The sequence below is a fragment of the Pempheris klunzingeri genome, chromosome 8 (genome assembly GCF_042242105.1).
Source record: "Pempheris klunzingeri isolate RE-2024b chromosome 8, fPemKlu1.hap1, whole genome shotgun sequence".
NCBI lineage: Eukaryota > Metazoa > Chordata > Actinopteri > Acropomatiformes > Pempheridae > Pempheris > Pempheris klunzingeri.
The window spans coordinates 20,250,137-20,260,389 of record NC_092019.1 but is presented as its reverse complement, the minus strand read 5'-3'; positions in this window follow the sequence as shown (position 1 = coordinate 20,260,389).

The following is a 10,253-nucleotide window of genomic DNA, read 5'->3' as shown; positions in this document are numbered from 1 at the left end:
TGCTGAACCTTAGTTTGCCCTACGCAAGTGAGCCTCAGATATAACCTCTTCCTAATCCCTCCACCACCTCCCTACTTGCCTCTGCATGTGAGCCATCTTGGCAGAACTACAGAGAAAAGGGGCTTATCAGCAATGTTATTCATGTTGCCCAACGTCACAGCAAGGCCTACTCACCATTCAAGGATAAATCTTGTTCCTAGAGTCTGATCTTAAAAGTAACAGGATTAAAATGGGCAATGAAATCCATGTGTAGTTACAGCGGTAGAGTGCATTTCACAGTAATGCACACTAAAGTAGCTTTGCATTAGCTGCATGGTAGATGGAAAGTGAATCAATAATAATTACCATGGAACATAGTCTTACAGCAATCATACAAAAATAATGACTAGAGCAACAGCTAATTACTTCAACAGCTATCTTTGTAACCTAACCATACAACCCCATTTTTGTAAAATCGATGATTCAACCAATAGTCCAACATGAACAGGACTGTTGTTACTATATTTGGGATTTTTGTGGCCAGAGGTGTGTGGAACACCTGTGGCACAGTTAGAAACTTGGTGGGAGTTATCAGTGGGTGTGATGGGAACTAGCATTAGTCATAGCGAATCGAATCTCTCCTCTCTTTTTTTTTGTTCAAAAGCGCTGCACTCTCTGCCATGGTGCACTGACAGCTTTATAATGGATAGTAGATGGGACTGGAGACCTGCTTCTGTACAGATGAAACTTCTTTATCCAAGAAGTTGCAGCGTTGCAAGGTGCAAATATATGGCACCAGAAAATGAATCTAGGACACATAAAACATAATGCCAATAGCAGGTGTTACTTGAACCATGTAAACTCAAAAAAATCAACCATCACCATCATTTATTTGAAATGATAATGTACGCCTCAATATTTACAAGACAGGAGGATCGAGCCGCACTAAAAACGTCTCAGACATTTCTATCGAGTAAATATGTGCAGCATTATATAAGTATGCAAATCCTACAGTGTCTCAGCACCTGTACTTTTGGCAAGTGTATGAATTACAGTGGGTGTACTCTGACTCTCAGTTCAACCTAGACATTCATAAAAGTTGAACAGTATTCCTTAGAAAGGCTTTCTAAAGTATGCAGGCAGACATTTTGTAACTGGCAAGCAAAGTTGCACCAGTTTTGTTTCTTAGTGTTGCTTTATCCGAGCTAGAACAAACGGTAGGCTAAATCCTAGAGAGAGAGAGAGAGAGAGAGAGGGAGAGAGAGATCTTGCTGCCTTTACTCGTGTTGCTCTGACAGCTACAGGATCATGAGAAGAGTCCTGCAGGTTGCAGGTGCCATGCCACAAATGTCACACAAATAGATGAGCTTGTGTTGTCTCCAACAGAGAGAGACCAAGAAGGGGTCAAGCATGCACTGATGGTGAAAACCAATACTATACAACATGATGAGACCGGCAAAATCTTGACACTGACGTGGCTCAGGGTAGGAAGGTGAGGATCAGTAGTCATTCATCCAGATTTTGCCTCCAATATCTAATGTCACTTTGGCCTTTTCATATAGCTAGCAACAAAAAAACAGAAACCAACCAGTTCCTCTAGTCTGGCAGACAATTGTCCTTCTCCGTGATGTTGTTGGATTGGCTCTGGTTTGTTCTTTTTTTCGGTCTGTCCCTCGTCCATCCATCAGCACAATGAAATGTATATATGCAATTGCCAAATCTGTGTTAAATCCTCTGTTGAATAACTGAAAAGAGGCATTGCATCCTTTTCAGTAATTCAGCCTGAGAGAGGGTACAGACTGTCCTGTCGAAAAGAGCAGAAGTCCTTATTGGACTATGATGTTAAGAGAGGAGGACAAAGTAGCTAAGAAGAGCCACAAACTTTGCTCTATACGACCTTGTTCTAATAGGTATAAGTAGGGCAAGCTGACTCTGTGCTGCATCCGATGAGTCTGCTTCCTGGTACCAGTGTTGTAATAAAATCCACTCATTTTAAGACAACCAAGAATGATCAGAGGGCTTTTATTTTTTTTTTTTAAATTCATCAAGATGCAACTAATCAGGTTTTGAACATTTGGAAATGATGAATTTCACATTGGCACATTTATTTATTATACAATTCAGAATACCTTAGATGCTGCCAGTCGTATTTTCTTCAAGTGTAACAGAATGTGTCCAGCGGTGCACGTTTGTGAATATGTGTATGGATCAGGTGGAAACGATGAGAAAACAACTAATTGCAAAAAGAAAAAGTCATTTCTAAAATCCACATGCCTGCAGGGGAGTGCTCCAAAGTGTGTTTACTTGTTCCTGATTGGCCCAAAGTGGGACTGCATTATTTGTAAAGGGTGACATGTTTACTGTTGTTTTTTTGTGAGGCTCATTCTACCAAAGTTTCACAGTGGACTAAGTGACAGTTCCTGAGGGATTTACTTGCAGCCTTCTCATTCACTGTCGCTGCTGTCACTTCTCAAATCTACTGCAGTTCCACCAGTTAATGGTTCATAGTAAAGTAGTGCTGTATGTTCCATAGAATACCTCTCATTATTTTGGAGCTGTTTGTTCAGTTACAGCAGAGTCACTGGTGGCTAGAGCTTAACAGATGAGGTCTCTCTTTCTGAGCAGCTGTTGCAGGTTATTGATGACCTCATTAGAATGCTGCCTGCGGCACGACGGCTGACTTTGAAGGACTTCCCATATGCAATGGCACAAACTGCCAACGAAGCCTGTGCCACTCGCTTCATGCCAAGCAGCGTTTCCTAACGGTCCCTCAGTCGGAGAAGTCAAAGGAAGGCTTTGCAATTCTTTGGAATCGCTGTGGTGGTCCCAAATCAAAGTAGGAGGAGTTTCTGAACACACGTTTTCTGGGTTTACCTGCCCAGACAGATATTAACTCTGATCCCCTTCATTTGAAAAATCAACAATAGTGACAAATTTTTTTAATTTAATCAACAGTAGTGATGCATTATGTCTCCAAATTCACTTCTGTGAATGAACTCATAAATTAAATCGGTCACTTATTCCCTGTCACTGATAAAAGTAATACGCTGTCCCACTTATGCTTGGCTACAGGTGCTGTCTCTTTATCTTTTATATCTGAGACACAAGCTTGCATTAACAAAGCCTCATTGAGTAATAATGCTGTGTAATTAAATATGACTTTATATTTGGCCTTGCTCATAATCACAGGCAACAAGGAGCCACAAATATAAAACACAATGGGGGACATAAACTGTTATTTTCATGGCTGGACATTAACATTTTTGTTGCTTTGTGTGGTTATTAAAGCAAGTCTAGCACAACGGAAATCATCTGCCATAAACACCGAAAGCAAGACGCATGTTTTAATCATGCACTTTACGGATACAGTGTGCGGCTTTCTTTGCAACTGCATGTTTAGTGTGTGGCATAATGATATTAGATAACTGTCTGAAACAAGGGAAACCCAGCCAAGATCTTTTAAGGAGGCCTGTCGAAAAGATTTTAACTCAGAATGGATATGTATCAGTATATAATTTAAAAGATCAATCATGGATAAATGAATAACGGTAAAGAAATCAAGTTAATTATTACTCAGATGTCCAGAGTCTGTTGAATACTCAGGATAACACATGTTGCATTTGTCACCATTAAAATAGGACTGAGAGCAGGTCTAACCTTCCTGTAAAATTCAAATATGATATTTGGTTTTTGCAGTTTCATCACATTATCTCGACACTGCCAAACAGCTCCACGGTTTTCGGCATCCAAAGCAGCTGTTCTTTCACTTAACCACCACATATTGGGTTAAACAAAGCACCCAGCCATCACTGGCTATCCAACTTGAGGTGCCAAGAGTGTTTGCCAAGTCCCTCCAACTGTCACTTCCTTATTTAATATTAATGAGCAGTTTACGGTAAACACATCCATGCCACTACCACTCAAAATGTCAAACAGGAGTTTTGTTTCCTTGGTGATAGTGGCTTTTTTTTTCTAGCATCCTCTTTGAGAGCAATAGAGGGAGGAGGGTGGCATGGCGGTTTGGACTCCATCTGCAGGCTGCTCAAATTGGCCTTCACAGCCCATAAACTTTCTCCCAGCCAGCCAGACACCCTCTAGCACCTTCCCTGTGGACTGGCCATATAATGTCCTCATATAGAAGACGGGCACGAGAGACACGAGAGACAGTCTGGCTTCCACCACTCAGGATTTTCCATGATATTCTAAGGACACAAGGAGAGCAAATGACTTGAATTTAGATTTTGGTATAATTACTTCCAGTCTGCAATAGTAAAGGAAAATTGGTCTCACCCCCTCGCAGTAAAAGAAAGCCTCCCTTAAACTCATCATTTTGATCAAGTCATTATATTTGAATTTGCCAAGCCAGAGTAGCTGCTTCTAGCCAATTTTGAAAAAATACTTTTAGCTCACAACTGACAAGGCTGTGCAGAGAAGCCAGCACAAACCCATTCAGTTGTAATATTCAAGGCTAGGTCAAACCAGTAATGGTAAACACTGCCTTTGTACAGTCTTAATGTTTTGTTATTATCACTCACATCATAAAGAAATTTTAAGGAGGTTTACATGCTTGGTGCTTTGGCAGCTTCCCAAACTGAAGAATGGGAAATGTAAGGATGGAGTTTGATAGAGAATGGCAAATCATCTGCTGGTGAACTCCATCCCCCTCTGGAGCCGAATGAAGTCTGGTCCTGGGCCAACATCAAACAGCTTTGCTGTGGGCTGCAAGCAACCTTGGGATAAAACACTGACAGCATCTCCTCAGGTGGAAGCGAGCAAAGAGGTTTGGAGTTCCTGTTTGAAGATGAGAAACACCTGGCTTATACAACAAATTCAGACCTTAAAAAAACATACTCAGCGGTCATTGTATTAGATAAACCTAGCCAGGATCACCTCGGCAGGTCCAACTGTTTTGTTTCAGATGCAAAGCAGATAAAGATGTTGGCTGGTAACCCAGTCTCACTCACAAACTGACTATCATATGTCAGACAGCAGGTTCAGTCATTTGTAGACTCGAAATGAAAGCGAAAGCAGCTGAAGTTTTGTTGAAATTTTACCATTTAGGCAACGAGCTTAATAGCTCTGCAATTGGATGAAGTTTTGCATCAATGACTGTGATGCAAAGCAGCTCCTGTTTTATCTAGAGCAGGCTGAGTTCTCACACACGGACGCAGCAAGACGCTAGAAGCTTTCAAAGGAATCTCGGCCTTTGATGACTGAGTAACATCTAACATTTTCTGAAGTAACTTCAGTGAAACATTCATGCCGCTAATGTTTCATCCAGCTCATCTCAAAAGAGCTTTGCCGGTTTGTGATCCATTGTTTAGTCTGATAAACAGTTAGATAGTGTTCTTGCAGCAGGAAACACAACTATTTCAGAATGTGTGGGGAGACATACTCTGTGTGAAATTCAGTTAAAATCAGCGCCCTCTAAAAAAAGCTGGTTATTTTGGTGTCACTTATGGCGATTATGGTAATTTACATTTACTCATAGTAAACAACAAGGCTCAGGAAGAGTCTGGCTTTAAAATGACAGTGGAATCAAAACAACCCACTATGAATAGATCACAGCAAGTACTGCTCCTACTATCAGATCAAGTCATTTTGTTCAGATCACATTGTTGCTCATCATGTTGCAGAAGAAACCTATGCAGCATTCTCCCATTCCTCCATCAGACTGTACCAGTAGCGTATAGCTTTTTATTCTGGTTTAACCCTAGCAACGTTGTAAAATTCAATGGGCTGTGCATTAATGACATGGCCTTTACACATTACTGCCGTACCATGATATTCTTAAACTCATGGCCAGTCTGTCAGCTTGAATGAGCCTCACCGTTCTCCGACACCCCTTCTGAACAAGGTGTTTTTGCCCTGAGTGCTATAGCTGACTGCATGCGTTTTGTCTGCTGCACAATTCTTGGTGAGTTCTCAGATGCACAGATTTATTATTTGTAAGGAAATGACATTAAGTAATTATTACATCATGTGGATTCTAACATGTGAGCTGAGCCGCCTCTACATCCTGAGGAGGCTGAGGTCCTTTAACATCTGCAGGACGGTGCTTAGGATGTTCTGTGAGTCTGTGGTGCCAGTGCTATCCTGTGTGCTGGGGCAGCAGGCTTGAGGGTAGCTGACACCAATAGACTGAACAAACTGATTGGCAAGGCCAGTGACGTTATGGGGGTGGAGCTGGACTCTCTGATGGTGGTGTCAGAGTTGCATGTTATTCTGGACAATGTCTCCCACCCACTTCATGATGTGTTTGTCAGGCACAGGAGCTCATTCCCCCAAGATGCACCACCGAACGCCACCGGAAGTCATTCCCGCCAGTGGCCATCAAACTTTACCCACTGACTGTCTGACACTTGAACACATCACTCTTATTAACTACACTGAACGCTGTACATAATGGTCATACCTTGCATAATAATCTGACTAACTGTGCAATATTTTGTGTTCAATAACTCATCTTATATTCTCTAAATACCGAGTTTATTGTATGTCCTATATTTCTCTTATGTTTTTCTGTATCACAGCAACTGTAACGCCCAAATGTACCCCCGGGGATAAATACAGTATTTCTGATTCTGATTTTACATGCTACTTGCTCTCTAGAGGGGTGAGTGATTTACATAAATGAAGATGTACACCTAATGGAGTGGCCACTGAGTACACGTAATGTTAAACAAAGGCACAGTACCCTCTTGACAAAAGACTGCTCTGCGTTAAATGTTCAAGAGTGTTATTTTATGTACACAGGAGAAAATTGCCTTTCATCCAATTCTATATTAATATTCATGAAAACTCTTTATTCCAGACATTATCAGGGTCAAAGACGGAGAACATACAGAGCAAGTCACCAGGGCATTTCATGGGCAACGTTTCTATCAGGATATTTCACCTGAAGCCAAAATGGATAATTCAATAGTGTAACGACGAAGCTCTGATACTGGTGGTGTCAGTGATTTGCAATAAAAAAGAGAGAGTCTGGAATAAACAATGGTTTTCTCTCCTTCCGACATTCTGCCATATGGTGTCTCCCTGTACAAATATGATACATGTAATGCCAAGTTCATTATGGAAGGTAGAATATGCATGAGTATTCCCACTGTGGTACCACTTCATTAGAGCATTATGGTGTGCTGTAATTACACACTCATTAATTGTTCATCTTTTTTAATGTTATTGGGATGGACAGAGCCATCGACCCTCAGTCTTGTAATCCCGCTTTGGCACACAGCCCACATATGAAGGTGAAAATATATCGGTGTCAATACAATCTTAAGGCATCATTTAAGTATGCTTAAAATGCTTTTAATTTGGAGTAGCAGCAGTAAGAAACTGAGTTCATACAGCTCTGATACAGTGTTAGAAGAGAGGCCAATAAATGAAATTACAGTAATGCTGGATTACATGCTGCATCCTCTCTTGGGAATGTGAAGGCAATATGAATCCAGCGCAGGAATGGTGTACTCTGCCACTAACAATGAAAGCGATTATATAGCGGAAGTAATTACAAAATGTAAATACATTGAATGGCTATTGCGGAAATAATGCCAACCATACATAGTATCAGAAACAGGGTCTGATTTCACGAACATTTTACGGATTATAACTTAAGTTGACTTCCCTTTCCCAAGATCGTAATACCCTCTGTTTTGTCATTCAGCTGTGATATCTTCCTTCATTCCTCCAGAACACTTTTTTTATTCAGCTGCATCCTTTACAGCAACATATCCTGCGCTTCCCGGAGGGAATTCAGTGCTCTGGGATGATGACATTGCCTATAATAAGGTTCAGCACACACTGGCCCTCCCATCAAACCAGTCCTCTGGTGCAGGTTCAGCTAAGATGGGTCTCTCACCCAGTGGGTCCACAGAGATGGGCATAGCATGGGTCGGGCATTCATTCACCCCCAAATGGGTCGATGATGCACAGCCAGCATATCGCCCTGGAGTGTCAAGCAGAACATCACCCACTGACTGCCCTGTCAAGGTCATCAAAAACAGCACTGGTCTGGACATGTGCCATCAGAGTGAGAAAACTGCCATGAGCGTGCATGAGCAACAGACCGAAGCAGTCTCCATAATGACGAAGACGCTGGAGGTCAGCTTTAGGTTGTACTTTCTCCATGCAGCAGTTCACTAAAAATACATGGTACAGTAGAGTGAAATATGTGAGAGTGAATCTGAGGACATAAAATTGATGGCTGTGAAGGTACTGCAAAACCCTAATGTCATTTATTGCATCTGCTATTCACAACATGCAGATCACTATGTAAAACCACTCTAGATAAATACGTCATAGTTCTACATTAGGCTGCAGCCCATTAACATTAAATCAAACACAGACTTTCTATCATAAAAAGAGAAAAATGTCCCTTTTCTTAAAAGCCACTCCAAAATAATTGAGCACCAGCACATACAACTGCCTTTGAATCAAGTGAACCTTTTCATTAAAGTCCATTTAGTAACTGTGCAGTTTATTTTCAAAAAGGCTAATTTCTGCAAATAGTCAACATTTGTTGACCTACTTGTAGAGATTACTGTTTACATTCTTGTACCACCAGTCCATCTCGGAGTTTTCAAGCTGAAAATGTAGCTAATCTTTAAAAGCATGTGCATAAAGTAGCTCATTGTATCACTCTTCCAATTTCTGCTTTATATTCCATGAGTCTCTCATCGATGTCCTGGATTCCCTTTATCTACTGTTGCTTCACTCGTTATTTTTTCCCTTTCATTTCTATCTCATCTAATTCCTGTATTTTCTTCCCTCGCTCATATCTTATTTCCAACTATACCTCTTTATTTGCTATGTCATTAACCCTTTTCTCCCTTCACTCTCTGCATAGCTCTCCAATCTTTGTGGGTGTTATCTTTGAATCATTTCCTCATTCTCTCTGGGTTTTTTGTTTTCCATATTCTCACCCCCTTTTTTTTTTCTTTTTTCATTTCACCGCTCCTGCTCTCTCCACCTCTCCTGTCCTTTCACATCTCTTTCTCTTCATCTGGCTGGCTCCCATCCTTCCTCGGCCTCCCTCTCTCTCTCTTTTACATACTCCTGATGCGTTCCTGCTGGCCCTGGTCTGTCCGAAGGGATTAATTGATAGTGAGAGATAATAAATCTTCCCATTAGGCGCAAGGCCCCTGCCCATAGCTCATTATGCGCCTGTTGCTCCTCAACGCCATGGCCTGGGGTTTCCCTTGCTTTTTTAACACGCACGTCTGCCATCCCAACGCCAGCAAGGTCAATCTCTGCCTATCACAGTCAATTGGCTACCTCATGTCACAGCACAGATTCGTTCGTGCATGTACACCATTTAAAGCACACATGTTTATTGCTTTCTCTTTCTCTTTTTGCACTACTGTGTTTTACATGATAGACCTGAGCATCCTTACCATGCAGCAGCTGTTGCACACAAACCCTTAAACATACTACTTTGAATTTGTGGACCTGCTCTAACAAAGTGTACTTTTTGCTCGTTGCTTATTTAGTGTAAGACAATAGATTTAAAAAAACAAAACATTAACTAATGGCACTGAATAATTCCTACCACATTTTCAGATGTTCTATCCTCAAAGGTTTCTCCGTTTCTTGTTTTAGCACTTAGAGCTCCCACACACATTAGCCAGTTACTGACCTGTATCTCGCTAACTATCTAGGCAGCTGTTTGCTCATCTATTATCTCATATCTAACGTATCTAATTGTGAGCAATGTAGCATCATCTGTTTCGCATTGTTTGACATGAATATTAACTGTGGCCAAATACATAGTGGTTATTAATTATGTTTACTTTAAAAGACATTTGGCTTTGGTTGTTATGTGTATGTGTCCCTGTAGCTGTACTTTCCTGGAGGTCTTTAATCCCAAAAGTGGAAATCTTTAAATGGTTGGCATTCAATTTTTGGATCAGCGGGATATTTGGCTCAGAACGGTCTGTTCACTTAAACTTCAGCCAGATTTGTCAATAATTTTGTGAGATTTCTTGTTTAAAACTCACTGCAACCTTCTTTTAGGGGAAGTAATAACTTCAGGTCACAATTTCAAAAGACATTCTTCCACACCATAAATTCGCGGTGACAGGTACGTAGGATCAAACACTCCTTAGTGTGAAGAAAACCTGCACACTGTCTTCCACTTGCATTCGCTTTGTCAAAAATGAAGTGAATAAAGTGAGTGCAAGTGATGGACAGTGCTCACGATGCTTAGTTTTCTTCCCATGAGGTAATACTGTGCTGCAATTTCACTTAAGAATATGGAAACATCTATACAGTGC